The following is a 14,226-nucleotide window of genomic DNA, read 5'->3' as shown; positions in this document are numbered from 1 at the left end:
CTAAATAATTAAATAAAAAACTAAAAAAACAGAAAATCAACTGTTCCGGTACGATCACCGACGATAAGCAACAACGTTAGTATTCGGATCGGTGACCGCCAGGGAACTCTGGAAAATAGGGCTGGCAGGGGTAGCCAAAAAATGAAGACAGACAAAGTGTCTCTAGAAATAACAAGAGTATGACACGACAGGACTGTTCTGAATTACGTCAGGGCTTATAGTTTTGTAGCAGTGCACAATTGCATATTTGTAAACAAAAATTTATCTTTCGCCGCTAGAAGAGATGGATGCTTTGTCGAACCGCCTGTGTCTTGTGTCCGTGTTTTCGCACCTTTCCATGGCACGGCACAGAGCTGCTCTAGTAGCTCCGAACGGCCGCACACGGCGCCTCGCACACGCCGGTCAGTCCGGCGCCAGTCTCGCAGTTGTTTCTCGTGCTTGTGCTGTCATATGGACCACGACCCGAGCGGCAGCGAGCGGCAGTCGAGCAAAGTCGGGACAAGTCGGGACGGAAGGGACAGCCGAGAATGCACCATGCGAATTACGCAAATATCTGGAAGCGCGACGCGTGTCAGGCAGGTGAGAACGCTTCCCTCGGTCCAGCAGGACACTGCCACACCCCGCGCAGTCCACCCGCCGGCCGGCCGCGCGCAAGACCTGCGCTGGATAACAATAACATGGTGCGTCTCCCGCGAGTGTCGAGGTGGAAGGACGTGCTTTGCGTCAAATGTGCCACCGAAAATGGCGAGTGCGTGTGTTGGGAGGAGAGGCGAAGCATTCTTCTGCCGTGCGGCTACAGTATAAGGACGCCAACGGCCATACCATGTTGAATATACCGGTTCTCGTCCGATCACCGAAGTTAAGCAACATCGGGCCGGGTTAGTACTTGGATGGGTGACCGCCTGGGAACACCGGGTGCTGTTGGCTCTCTCTCTTGTTTTAAATTTCATGTCACTACACCTGGCAGCCCTCTTTTCATACTAACTCTCAGGTGCAACAAAGATGCACCCACACGCATTTTAAAATACTGTATTAAACGTAAGATGCGAAATTACAATAATGAACTCAGTTTGAGCAAGAATGCGCCAAGAAAAGGTGGTAGGAACTCCTTGAAAGTAACGAAACACTGCGAATCGACAGATGCGCACTTGAAATGCGTCAGAGCCTACTGTTTTGTAGGAGCGCAAAATTCCAAAAACTAAATAATTAAATAAAAAACTAAAAAAACAGAAAATCGACTGTTCCGGTACGATCACCGACGATAAGCAACAACGTTAGTATTCGGATCGGTGACCGCCAGGGAAATCTGGAAAAGAGGGCTGGCAGGGGTAGCCAAAAAATGAAGACAGACAAAGTGTCTCTAGAAATAACAAGAGTATGACACGACAGGACTGTTCTGAATTACGTCAGGGCTTATAGTTTTGTAGCAGTGCACAATTGCATATTTGTAAACAAAAATTTATCTTTCGCCGCTAGAAGAGATGGATGCTTTGTCGAACCGCCTGTGTCTTGTGTCCGTGTTTTCGCACCTTTCCATGGCACGGCACAGAGCTGCTCTAGTAGCTCCGAACGGCCGCACACGGCGCCGGTCAGTCCGGCGCCAGTCTCGCAGTTGTTTCTCGTGCTTGTGCTGTCATATGGACCACGACCCGAGCGGCAGCGAGCGGCAGTCGAGCAAAGTCGGGACAAGTCGGGACGGAAGGGGACAGCCGAGAATGCACCATGCGAATTACGCAAATATCTGGAAGCGCGACGCGTGTCAGTCAGGTGAGAACGCTTCCCTCGGTCCAGCAGGACACTGCCACACCCCGCGCAGTCCACCCGCCGGCCGGCCGCGCGCAAGACCTGCGCTGGATAACAATAACATGGTGCGTCTCCCGCGAGTGTCGAGGTGGAAGGACGTGCTTTGCGTCAAATGTGCCACCGAAAATGGCGAGTGCGTGTGTTGGGAGGAGAGGCGAAGCATTCTTCTGCCGTGCGGCTACAGTATAAGGACGCCAACGGCCATACCATGTTGAATACACCGCTTCTCGTCCGATCACCGAAGTTAAGCAACATCGGGCCGGGTTAGTACTTGGATGGGTGACCGCCTGGGAACACCGGGTGCTGTTCTCTCTCTCTCTTGTTTTAAATTTCATGTCACTACACCTGGCAGCCCTCTTTTCATACTAACTCTCAGGTGCAACAAAGATGCACCCACACGCATTTTAAAATACTGTATTAAACGTAAGATGCGAAATTACAGTAATGAACTCAGTTTGAGCAAGAATGCGCCAAGGAAGGGTGGTAGGAACTCCTTGAAAGTAAGGAAACACTGCGAATCGACAGATGCGCACTTGAAATGCGTCAGAGCCTACTGTTTTGTAGGAGCGCAAAATTCCAAAAACTAAATAATTAAATAAAAAACTAAAAAAACAGAAAATCAACTGTTCCGGTACGATCACCGACGATAAGCAACAACGTTAGTATTCGGATCGGTGACCGCCAGGGAACTCTGGAAAATAGGGCTGGCAGGGGTAGCCAAAAAATGAAGACAGACAAAGTGTCTCTAGAAATAACAAGAGTATGACACGACAGGACTGTTCTGAATTACGTCAGGGCTTATAGTTTTGTAGCAGTGCACAATTGCATATTTGTAAACAAAAATTTATCTTTCGCCGCTAGAAGAGATGGATGCTTTGTCGAACCGCCTGTGTCTTGTGTCCGTGTTTTCGCACCTTTCCATGGCACGGCACAGAGCTGCTCTAGTAGCTCCGAACGGCCGCACACGGCGCCTCGCACACGCCGGTCAGTCCGGCGCCAGTCTCGCAGTTGTTTCTCGTGCTTGTGCTGTCATATGGACCACGACCCGAGCGGCAGCGAGCGGCAGTCGAGCAAAGTCGGGACAAGTCGGGACGGAAGGGACAGCCGAGAATGCACCATGCGAATTACGCAAATATCTGGAAGCGCGACGCGTGTCAGGCAGGTGAGAACGCTTCCCTCGGTCCAGCAGGACACTGCCACACCCCGCGCAGTCCACCCGCCGGCCGGCCGCGCGCAAGACCTGCGCTGGATAACAATAACATGGTGCGTCTCCCGCGAGTGTCGAGGTGGAAGGACGTGCTTTGCGTCAAATGTGCCACCGAAAATGGCGAGTGCGTGTGTTGGGAGGAGAGGCGAAGCATTCTTCTGCCGTGCGGCTACAGTATAAGGACGCCAACGGCCATACCATGTTGAATATACCGGTTCTCGTCCGATCACCGAAGTTAAGCAACATTGGGCCGGGTTAGTACTTGGATGGGTGACCGCCTGGGAACACCGGGTGCTGTTGGCTCTCTCTCTTGTTTTAAATTTCATGTCACTACACCTGGCAGCCCTCTTTTCATACTAACTCTCAGGTGCAACAAAGATGCACCCACACGCATTTTAAAATACTGTATTAAACGTAAGATGCGAAATTACAGTAATGAACTCAGTTTGAGCAAGAATGCGCCAAGGAAGGGTGGTAGGAACTCCTTGAAGGTAACGAAACACTGCGAATCGACAGATGCGCACTTGAAATGCGTCAGAGCCTACTGTTTTGTAGGAGCGCAAAATTCCAAAAACTAAATAATTAAATAAAAAACTAAAAAAACAGAAAATCAATTGTTCTGGTACGATCACCGACGATAAGCAACAACGTTAGTATTCGGATCGGTGACCGCCAGGGAACTCTGGAAAATAGGGCTGGCAGGGGTAGCCAAAAAATGAAGACAGACAAAGTGTCTCTAGAAATAACAAGAGTATGACACGACAGGACTGTTCTGAATTACGTCAGGGCTTATAGTTTTGTAGCAGTGCACAATTGCATATTTGTAAACAAAAATTTATCTTTCGCCGCTAGAAGAGATGGATGCTTTGTCGAACCGCCTGTGTCTTGTGTCCGTGTTTTCGCACCTTTCCATGGCACGGCACAGAGCTGCTCTAGTAGCTCCGAACGGCCGCACACGGCGCCGGTCAGTCCGGCGCCAGTCTCGCAGTTGTTTCTCGTGCTTGTGCTGTCATATGGACCACGACCCGAGCGGCAGCGAGCGGCAGTCGAGCAAAGTCGGGACAAGTCGGGACGGAAGGGGACAGCCGAGAATGCACCATGCGAATTACGCAAATATCTGGAAGCGCGACGCGTGTCAGTCAGGTGAGAACGCTTCCCTCGGTCCAGCAGGACACTGCCACACCCCGCGCAGTCCACCCGCCGGCCGGCCGCGCGCAAGACCTGCGCTGGATAACAATAACATGGTGCGTCTCCCGCGAGTGTCGAGGTGGAAGGACGTGCTTTGCGTCAAATGTGCCACCGAAAATGGCGAGTGCGTGTGTTGGGAGGAGAGGCGAAGCATTCTTCTGCCGTGCGGCTACAGTATAAGGACGCCAACGGCCATACCATGTTGAATACACCGCTTCTCGTCCGATCACCGAAGTTAAGCAACATCGGGCCGGGTTAGTACTTGGATGGGTGACCGCCTGGGAACACCGGGTGCTGTTCTCTCTCTCTCTTGTTTTAAATTTCATGTCACTACACCTGGCAGCCCTCTTTTCATACTAACTCTCAGGTGCAACAAAGATGCACCCACACGCATTTTAAAATACTGTATTAAACGTAAGATGCGAAATTACAGTAATGAACTCAGTTTGAGCAAGAATGCGCCAAGGAAGGGTGGTAGGAACTCCTTGAAAGTAAGGAAACACTGCGAATCGACAGATGCGCACTTGAAATGCGTCAGAGCCTACTGTTTTGTAGGAGCGCAAAATTCCAAAAACTAAATAATTAAATAAAAAACTAAAAAAACAGAAAATCAACTGTTCTGGTACGATCACCGACGAAACGTTAGTATTCGGATCGGTGACGGCCAGGGAACTCTGGAAAATAGGGCTGGCAGGGGTAGCCAAAAAATGAAGACAGACAAAGTGTCTCTAGAAATAACAAGAGTATGACACGACAGGACTGTTCTGAATTACGTCAGGGCTTATAGTTTTGTAGCAGTGCACAATTGCATATTTGTAAACAAAAATTTATCTTTCGCCGCTAGAAGAGATGGATGCTTTGTCGAACCGCCTGTGTCTTGTGTCCATGTTTTCGCACCTTTCCATGGCACGGCACAGAGCTGCTCTAGTAGCTCCGAACGGCCGCACACGGCGCCTCGCACACGCCGGTCAGTCCGGCACCAGTCTCGCAGTTGTTTCTCGTGCTTGTGCTGTCATATGGACCACGACCCGAGCGGCAGCGAGCGGCAGTCGAGCAAAGTCGGGACAAGTCGGGACGGAAGGGGACAGCCGAGAATGCACCATGAGAATTACGCAAATATCTGGAAGCGCGACGCGTGTCAGGCAGGTGAGAACGCTTCCCTCGGTCCAGCAGGACACTGCCACACCCCGCGCAGTCCACCCGCCGGCCGGCCGCGCGCAAGACCTGCGCTGGATAACAATAACATGGTGCGTCTCCCGCGAGTGTCGAGGTGGAAGGACGTGCTTTGCGTCAAATGTGCCACCGAAAATGGCGAGTGCGTGTGTTGGGAGGAGAGGCGAAGCATTCTTCTGCCGTGCGGCTACAGTATAAGGACGCCAACGGCCATACCATGTTGAATACACCGGTTCTCGTCCGATCACCGAAGTTAAGCAACATCGGGCCGGGTTAGTACTTGGATGGGTGACCGCCTGGGAACACCGGGTGCTGTTGGCTCTCTCTCTTGTTTTAAATTTCATGTCACTACACCTGGCAGCCCTCTTTTCATACTAACTCTCAGGTGCAACAAAGATGCACCCACACGCATTTTAAAATACTGTATTAAACGTAAGATGCGAAATTACAATAATGAACTCAGTTTGAGCAAGAATGCGCCAAGAAAAGGTGGTAGGAACTCCTTGAAAGTAACGAAACACTGCGAATCGACAGATGCGCACTTGAAATGCGTCAGAGCCTACTGTTTTGTAGGAGCGCAAAATTCCAAAAACTAAATAATTAAATAAAAAACTAAAAAAACAGAAAATCGACTGTTCCGGTACGATCACCGACGATAAGCAACAACGTTAGTATTCGGATCGGTGACCGCCAGGGTTCTCTGGAAAATAGGGCTGGCAGGGGTAGCCAAAAAATGAAGACAGACAAAGTGTCTCTAGAAATAACAAGAGTATGACACGACAGGACTGTTCTGAATTACGTCAGGGCTTATAGTTTTGTAGCAGTGCACAACTGCATATTTGTAAACAAAAATTTATCTTTCGCCGCTAGAAGAGATGGATGCTTTGTCGAACCGCCTGTGTCTTGTGTCCGTGTTTTCGCACCTTTCCATGGCACGGCACAGAGCTGCTCTAGTAGCTCCGAACGGCCGCACACGGCGCCTCGCACACGCCGGTCAGTCCGGCGCCAGTCTCGCAGTTGTTTCTCGTGCTTGTGCTGTCATATGGACCACGACCCGAGCGGCAGCGAGCGGCAGTCGAGCAAAGTCGGGACAAGTCGGGACGGAAGGGGACAGCCGAGAATGCACCATGCGAATTACGCAAATATCTGGAAGCGCGACGCGTGTCAGTCAGGTGAGAACGCTTCCCTCGGTCCAGCAGGACACTGCCACACCCCGCGCAGTCCACCCGCCGGCCGGCCGCGCGCAAGACCTGCGCTGGATAACAATAACATGGTGCGTCTCCCGCGAGTGTCGAGGTGGAAGGACGTGCTTTGCGTCAAATGTGCCACCGAAAATGGCGAGTGCGTGTGTTGGGAGGAGAGGCGAAGCATTCTTCTGCCGTGCGGCTACAGTATAAGGACGCCAACGGCCGTACCATGTTGAATACACCGGTTCTCGTCCGATCACCGAAGTTAAGCAACATCGGGCCGGGTTAGTACTTGGATGGGTGACCGCCTGGGAACACCGGGTGCTGTTGGCTCTCTCTCTTCTTTTAAATTTCATGTCACTACACCTGGCAGCCCTCTTTTCATTCTAACTCTCAGGTGCAACAAAGATGCACCCACACGCATTTTAAAATACTGTATTAAACGTAAGATGCGAAATTACAGTAATGAACTCAGTTTGAGCAAGAATGCGCCAAGGAAGGGTGGTAGGAACTCCTTGAAAGTAACGAAACACTGCGAATCGACAGATGCGCACTTGAAATGCGTCAGAGCCTACTGTTTTGTAGGAGCGCAAAATTCCAAAAACTAAATAATTAAATAAAAAACTAAAAAAACAGAAAATCAACTGTTCTGGTACGATCACCGACGATAAGCAACAACGTTAGTATTCGGATCGGTGACCGCCAGGGAACTCTGGAAAATAGGGCTGGCAGGGGTAGCCAAAAAATGAAGACAGACAAAGTGTCTCTAGAAATAACAAGAGTATGACACGACAGGACTGTTCTGAATTACGTCAGGGCTTATAGTTTTGTAGCAGTGCACAATTGCATATTTGTAAACAAAAATTTATCTTTCGCCGCTAGAAGAGATGGATGCTTTGTCGAACCGCCTGTGTCTTGTGTCCGTGTTTTCGCACCTTTCCATGGCACGGCACAGAGCTGCTCTAGTAGCTCCGAACGGCCGCACACGGCGCCTCGCACACGCCGGTCAGTCCGGCGCCAGTCTCGCAGTTGTTTCTCGTGCTTGTGCTGTCATATGGACCACGACCCGAGCGGCAGCGAGCGGCAGTCGAGCAAAGTCGGGACAAGTCGGGACGGAAGGGGACAGCCGCGAATGCACCATGCGAATTACGCAAATATCTGGAAGCGCGACGCGTGTCAGTCAGGTGAGAACGCTTCCCTCGGTCCAGCAGGACACTGCCACACCCCGCGCAGTCCACCCGCCGGCCGGCCGCGCGCAAGACCTGCGCTGGATAACAATAACATGGTGCGTCTCCCGCGAGTGTCGAGGTGGAAGGACGTGCTTTGCGTCAAATGTGCCACCGAAAATGGCGAGTGCGTGTGTTGGGAGGAGAGGCGAAGCATTCTTCTGCCGTGCGGCTACAGTATAAGGACGCCAACGGCCATACCATGTTGAATACACCGGTTCTCGTCCGATCACCGAAGTTAAGCAACATCGGGCCGGGTTAGTACTTGGATGGGTGACCGCCTGGGAACACCGGGTGCTGTTGGCTCTCTCTCTTGTTTTAAATTTCATGTCACTACACCTGGCAGCCCTCCTTTCATACTAACTCTCAGGTGCAACAAAGATGCACCCACACGCATTTTAAAATACTGTATTAAACGTAAGATGCGAAATTACAATAATGAACTCAGTTTGAGCAAGAATGCGCCAAGGAAGGGTGGTAGGAACTCCTTGAAAGTAACGAAACACTGCGAATCGACAGATGCGCACTTGAAATGCGTCAGAGCCTACTGTTTTGTAGGAGCGCAAAATTCCAAAAACTAAATAATTAAATAAAAAACTAAAAAAACAGAAAATCAACTGTTCTGAAACGATCACTGACAATAAGCAACAACGTTAGTATTCGGATCGGTGACCGCCAGGGAACTCTGGAAAATAGGGCTGGCAGGGGTAGCCAAAAAATGAAGACAGACAAAGTGTCTCTAGAAATAACAAGAGTATGACACGACAGGACTGTTCTGAATTACGTCAGGGCTTATAGTTTTGTAGCAGTGCACAATTGCATATTTGTAAACAAAAATTTATCTTTCGCCGCTAGAAGAGATGGATGCTTTGTCGAACCGCCTGTGTCTTGTGTCCGTGTTTTCGCACCATTCCATGGCACGGCACAGAGCTGCTCTAGTAGCTCCGAACGGCCGCACACGGCGCCTCGCACACGCCGGTCAGTCCGGCGCCAGTCTCGCAGTTGTTTCTCGTGCTTGTGCTGTCATATGGACCACGACCCGAGCGGCAGCGAGCGGCAGTCGAGCAAAGTCGGGACAAGTCGGGACGGAAGGGGACAGCCGAGAATGCACCATGCGAATTATGCAAATATCTGGAAGCGCGACGCGTGTCAGGCAGGTGAGAACGCTTCCCTCGGTCCAGCAGGACACTGCCACACCCCGCGCAGTCCACCCGCCGGCCGGCCGCGCGCAAGACCTGCGCTGGATAACAATAACATGGTGCGTCTCCCGCGAGTGTCGAGGTGGAAGGACGTGCTTTGCGTCAAATGTGCCACCGAAAATGGCGAGTGCGTGTGTTGGGAGGAGAGGCGAAGCATTCTTCTGCCGTGCGGCTACAGTATAAGGACGCCAACGGCCATACCATGTTGAATACACCGGTTCTCGTCCGATCACCGAAGTTAAGCATCATCGGGCCCGGTTAGTACTTGGATGGGTGACCGCCTGGGAACACCGGGTGCTGTTGGCTCTCTCTCTTGTTTTAAATTTCATGTCACTACACCTGGCAGCCCTCTTTTCATACTAACTCTCAGGTGCAACAAAGATGCACCCACACGCATTTTAAAATACTGTATTAAACGTAAGATGCGAAATTACAATAATGAACTCAGTTTGAGCAAGAATGCGCCAAGGAAGGGTGGTAGGAACTCCTTGAAAGTAACGATACACTGCGAATCGACAGATGCGCACTTGAAATGCGTCAGAGCCTACTGTTTTGTAGGAGCACAAAATTCCAAAAACTAAATAATTAAATAAAAAACTAAAAAAACAGAAAATCAACTGTTCTGAAACGATCACCGACGATAAGCAACAACGTTAGTATTCGGATCGGTGACCGCCAGGGAACTCTGGAAAATAGGGCTGGCAGGGGTAGCCAAAAAATGAAGACAGACAAAGTGTCTCTAGAAATAACAAGAGTATGACACGACAGGACTGTTCTGAATTACGTCAGGGCTTATAGTTTTGTAGCAGTGCACAATTGCATATTTGTAAACAAAAATTTATCTTTCGCCGCTAGAAGAGATGGATGCTTTGTCGAACTGCCTGTGTCTTGTGTCCGTGTTTTCGCACATTTCCATGGCACGGCACAGAGCTGCTCTGGTAGCTCCGAACGGCCGCACACGGCGCCTCGCACACAACGGTCAGTCCGGCGCCAGTCTCGCAGTTGTTTCTCGTGCTTGTGCTGTCATATGGACCACGACCCGAGCAGCAGCGAGCGGCAGTCCAGCAAAGTCGGGACAAGCCGGGACGGAAGGGACAGCCGAGAATGCACCATGCGAATTACGCAAATATCTGGAAGCGCGACGCGTGTCAGTCAGGTGAGAACGCTTCCCTCGGTCCAGCAGGACACTGCCACACCCAGCGCAGTCCACCCGCCGGCCGGCCGCGCGCAAGACCTGCGCTGGATAACAATAACATGATGCGTCTCCCGCGAGTGTCGAGGTGGAAGGACGTGCTTTGCGTCAAATGTGCCACCGAAAATGGCGAGTGCGTGTGTTGGGAGGAGAGGCGAAGCATTCTTCTGCCGTGCGGCTACATTATAAGGACGCCAACGGCCATACCATGTTGAATACACCGGTTCTCGTCCGATCACCGAAGTTAAGCAACATCGGGCCGGGTTAGTACTTGGATGGGTGACCGCCTGGGAACACCGGGTGCTGTTGGCTCTCTCTCTTGTTTTAAATTTCATGTCACTACACCTGGCAGCCCTCTTTTCATACTAACTCTCAGGTGCAACAAAGATGCACCCACACGCATTTTAAAATACTGTATTAAACGTAAGATGCGAAATTACAATAATGAACTCAGTTTGAGCAAGAATGCGCCAAGGAAGGGTGGTAGGAACTCCTTGAAAGTAACGAAACACTGCGAATCGACAGATGCGCACTTGAAATGCGTCAGAGCCTACTGTTTTGTAGGTGCGCAAAATTCCAAAAACTAAATAATTAAATAAAAAACTAAAAAAACAGAAAATCAACTGTTCTGAAACGATCACCGACGATAAGCAACAACGTTAGTATTCGGATCGGTGACCGCCAGGGAACTCTGGAAAATAGGGCTGGCAGGGGTAGCCAAAAAATGAAGACAGACAAAGTGTCTCTAGAAATAACAAGAGTATGACACGACAGGACTGTTCTGAATTACGTCAGGGCTTATAGTTTTGTAGCAGTACACAATTGCATATTTGTAAACAAAAATTTATCTTTCGCCGCTAGAAGAGATGGATGCTTTGTCGAACCGCCTGTGTCTTGTGTCCGTGTTTTCGCACCTTTCCATGGCACGGCACAGAGCTGCTCTAGTAGCTCCGAACGGCCGCACACGGCGCCTCGCACACGCCGGTCAGTCCGGCGCCAGTCTCGCAGTTGTTTCTCGTGCTTGTGCTGTCATATGGACCACGACCCGAGCAGCAGCGAGCGGCAGTCGAGCAAAGTCGGGACAAGTCGGGACGGAAGGGGACAGCCGAGAATGCACCATGCGAATTACGCAAATATCTGGAAGCGCGACGCGTGTCAGGCAGGTGAGAACGCTTCCCTCGGTCCAGCAGGACACTGCCACACCCCGCGCAGTCCACCCGCCGGCCGGCCGCGCGCAAGACCTGCGCTGGATAACAATAACATGGTGCGTCTCCCGCGAGTGTCGAGGTGGAAGGACGTGCTTTGCGTCAAATGTGCCACCGAAAATGGCGAGTGCGTGTGTTGGGAGGAGAGGCGAAGCATTCTTCTGCCGTGCGGCTACAGTATAAGGACGCCAACGGCCATACCATGTTGAATACACCGGTTCTCGTCCGATCACCGAAGTTAAGCAACATCGGGCCGGGTTAGTACTTGGATGGGTGACCGCCTGGGAACACCGGGTGCTGTTGGCTCTCTCTCTTGTTTTAAATTTCATGTCACTACACCTGGCAGCCCTCTTTTCATACTAACTCTCAGGTGCAACAAAGATGCACCCACACGCATTTTAAAATACTGTATTAAACGTAAGATGCGAAATTACAATAATGAACTCAGTTTGAGCAAGAATGCGCCAAGGAAGGGTGGTAGGAACTCCTTGAAAGTAACGATACACTGCGAATCGACAGATGCGCACTTGAAATGCGTCAGAGCCTACTGTTTTGTAGGAGCACAAAATTCCAAAAATTAAATAATTAAATAAAAAACTAAAAAAACAGAAAATCAACTGTTCCGGTACGATCACCGACGATAAGCAACAACGTTAGTATTCGGATCGGTGACCGCCAGGGAACTCTGGAAAATAGGGCTGGCAGGGGTAGCCAAAAAATGAAGACAGACAAAGTGTCTCTAGAAATAACAAGAGTATGACACGACAGGACTGTTCTGAATTACGTCAGGGCTTATAGTTTTGTAGCAGTGCACAATTGCATATTTGTAAACAAAAATTTATCTTTCGCCGCTAGAAGAGATGGATGCTTTGTCGAACCGCCTGTGTCTTGTGTCCGTGTTTTCGCACCATTCCATGGCACGGCACAGAGCTGCTCTAGTAGCTCCGAACGGCCGCACACGGCGCCTCGCACACGCCGGTCAGTCCGGCGCCAGTCTCGCAGTTGTTTCTCGTGCTTGTGCTGTCATATGGACCACGACCCGAGCGGCAGCGAGCGGCAGTCGAGCAAAGTCGGGACAAGTCGGGACGGAAGGGGACAGCCGAGAATGCACCATGCGAATTATGCAAATATCTGGAAGCGCGACGCGTGTCAGGCAGGTGAGAACGCTTCCCTCGGTCCAGCAGGACACTGCCACACCCCGCGCAGTCCACCCGCCGGCCGGCCGCGCGCAAGACCTGCGCTGGATAACAATAACATGGTGCGTCTCCCGCGAGTGTCGAGGTGGAAGGACGTGCTTTGCGTCAAATGTGCCACCGAAAATGGCGAGTGCGTGTGTTGGGAGGAGAGGCGAAGCATTCTTCTGCCGTGCGGCTACAGTATAAGGACGCCAACGGCCATACCATGTTGAATACACCGGTTCTCGTCCGATCACCGAAGTTAAGCATCATCGGGCCCGGTTAGTACTTGGATGGGTGACCGCCTGGGAACACCGGGTGCTGTTGGCTCTCTCTCTTGTTTTAAATTTCATGTCACTACACCTGGCAGCCCTCTTTTCATACTAACTCTCAGGTGCAACAAAGATGCACCCACACGCATTTTAAAATACTGTATTAAACGTAAGATGCGAAATTACAATAATGAACTCAGTTTGAGCAAGAATGCGCCAAGGAAGGGTGGTAGGAACTCCTTGAAAGTAACGATACACTGCGAATCGACAGATGCGCACTTGAAATGCGTCAGAGCCTACTGTTTTGTAGGAGCACAAAATTCCAAAAACTAAATAATTAAATAAAAAACTAAAAAAACAGAAAATCAACTGTTCTGAAACGATCACCGACGATAAGCAACAACGTTAGTATTCGGATCGGTGACCGCCAGGGAACTCTGGAAAATAGGGCTGGCAGGGGTAGCCAAAAAATGAAGACAGACAAAGTGTCTCTAGAAATAACAAGAGTATGACACGACAGGACTGTTCTGAATTACGTCAGGGCTTATAGTTTTGTAGCAGTGCACAATTGCATATTTGTAAACAAAAATTTATCTTTCGCCGCTAGAAGAGATGGATGCTTTGTCGAACTGCCTGTGTCTTGTGTCCGTGTTTTCGCACATTTCCATGGCACGGCACAGAGCTGCTCTGGTAGCTCCGAACGGCCGCACACGGCGCCTCGCACACAACGGTCAGTCCGGCGCCAGTCTCGCAGTTGTTTCTCGTGCTTGTGCTGTCATATGGACCACGACCCGAGCAGCAGCGAGCGGCAGTCCAGCAAAGTCGGGACAAGCCGGGACGGAAGGGACAGCCGAGAATGCACCATGCGAATTACGCAAATATCTGGAAGCGCGACGCGTGTCAGTCAGGTGAGAACGCTTCCCTCGGTCCAGCAGGACACTGCCACACCCAGCGCAGTCCACCCGCCGGCCGGCCGCGCGCAAGACCTGCGCTGGATAACAATAACATGATGCGTCTCCCGCGAGTGTCGAGGTGGAAGGACGTGCTTTGCGTCAAATGTGCCACCGAAAATGGCGAGTGCGTGTGTTGGGAGGAGAGGCGAAGCATTCTTCTGCCGTGCGGCTACATTATAAGGACGCCAACGGCCATACCATGTTGAATACACCGGTTCTCGTCCGATCACCGAAGTTAAGCAACATCGGGCCGGGTTAGTACTTGGATGGGTGACCGCCTGGGAACACCGGGTGCTGTTGGCTCTCTCTCTTGTTTTAAATTTCATGTCACTACACCTGGCAGCCCTCTTTTCATACTAACTCTCAGGTGCAACAAAGATGCACCCACACGCATTTTAAAATACTGTATTAAACGTAAGATGCGAAATTACAATAATGAACTCAGT

The 14,226-nt window shown here is 50.8% G+C and overlaps 12 non-coding genes across 12 annotated transcripts; all 12 read left to right on the top strand.

Annotated features, from left to right (window-relative positions):
- Nucleotides 1-808: 808 nt before the first annotated feature.
- LOC126273838 (5S ribosomal RNA) lies at nt 809-927 on the top strand. The gene has a single exon (XR_007549675.1). It is a non-coding gene; the product is annotated as a 5S ribosomal RNA (ribosomal RNA).
- A 1,069-nt stretch (nt 928-1,996) lies between these two features.
- LOC126274311 (5S ribosomal RNA) lies at nt 1,997-2,115 on the top strand. Its single transcript, XR_007550138.1, has one exon. It is a non-coding gene; the product is annotated as a 5S ribosomal RNA (ribosomal RNA).
- A 1,079-nt stretch (nt 2,116-3,194) lies between these two features.
- LOC126273746 (5S ribosomal RNA) lies at nt 3,195-3,313 on the top strand. Its single transcript, XR_007549588.1, has one exon. It is a non-coding gene; the product is annotated as a 5S ribosomal RNA (ribosomal RNA).
- A 1,069-nt stretch (nt 3,314-4,382) lies between these two features.
- Nucleotides 4,383-4,501, top strand: LOC126274310 (5S ribosomal RNA). The gene has a single exon (XR_007550137.1). It is a non-coding gene; the product is annotated as a 5S ribosomal RNA (ribosomal RNA).
- Nucleotides 4,502-5,573: 1,072 nt separating this feature from the next.
- LOC126274797 (5S ribosomal RNA) lies at nt 5,574-5,692 on the top strand. The gene has a single exon (XR_007550352.1). It is a non-coding gene; the product is annotated as a 5S ribosomal RNA (ribosomal RNA).
- A 1,080-nt stretch (nt 5,693-6,772) lies between these two features.
- LOC126273918 (5S ribosomal RNA) lies at nt 6,773-6,891 on the top strand. Its single transcript, XR_007549752.1, has one exon. It is a non-coding gene; the product is annotated as a 5S ribosomal RNA (ribosomal RNA).
- A 1,080-nt stretch (nt 6,892-7,971) lies between these two features.
- LOC126274785 (5S ribosomal RNA) lies at nt 7,972-8,090 on the top strand. Its single transcript, XR_007550341.1, has one exon. It is a non-coding gene; the product is annotated as a 5S ribosomal RNA (ribosomal RNA).
- A 1,080-nt stretch (nt 8,091-9,170) lies between these two features.
- Nucleotides 9,171-9,289, top strand: LOC126274021 (5S ribosomal RNA). Its single transcript, XR_007549852.1, has one exon. It is a non-coding gene; the product is annotated as a 5S ribosomal RNA (ribosomal RNA).
- A 1,079-nt stretch (nt 9,290-10,368) lies between these two features.
- LOC126274774 (5S ribosomal RNA) lies at nt 10,369-10,487 on the top strand. The gene has a single exon (XR_007550330.1). It is a non-coding gene; the product is annotated as a 5S ribosomal RNA (ribosomal RNA).
- Nucleotides 10,488-11,567: 1,080 nt separating this feature from the next.
- Nucleotides 11,568-11,686, top strand: LOC126274763 (5S ribosomal RNA). The gene has a single exon (XR_007550319.1). It is a non-coding gene; the product is annotated as a 5S ribosomal RNA (ribosomal RNA).
- A 1,080-nt stretch (nt 11,687-12,766) lies between these two features.
- Nucleotides 12,767-12,885, top strand: LOC126274020 (5S ribosomal RNA). The gene has a single exon (XR_007549851.1). It is a non-coding gene; the product is annotated as a 5S ribosomal RNA (ribosomal RNA).
- A 1,079-nt stretch (nt 12,886-13,964) lies between these two features.
- Nucleotides 13,965-14,083, top strand: LOC126274751 (5S ribosomal RNA). Its single transcript, XR_007550308.1, has one exon. It is a non-coding gene; the product is annotated as a 5S ribosomal RNA (ribosomal RNA).
- The last annotated feature ends 143 nt before the right edge of the window (nt 14,084-14,226 follow it).

The sequence above is a fragment of the Schistocerca gregaria genome, chromosome 5 (genome assembly GCF_023897955.1).
Source record: "Schistocerca gregaria isolate iqSchGreg1 chromosome 5, iqSchGreg1.2, whole genome shotgun sequence".
Classification (NCBI taxonomy): Eukaryota; Metazoa; Arthropoda; class Insecta; order Orthoptera; family Acrididae; genus Schistocerca; species Schistocerca gregaria.
Note: the sequence above shows the minus strand (reverse complement) of the source record. Positions and strands in the feature narration are given on the sequence as shown.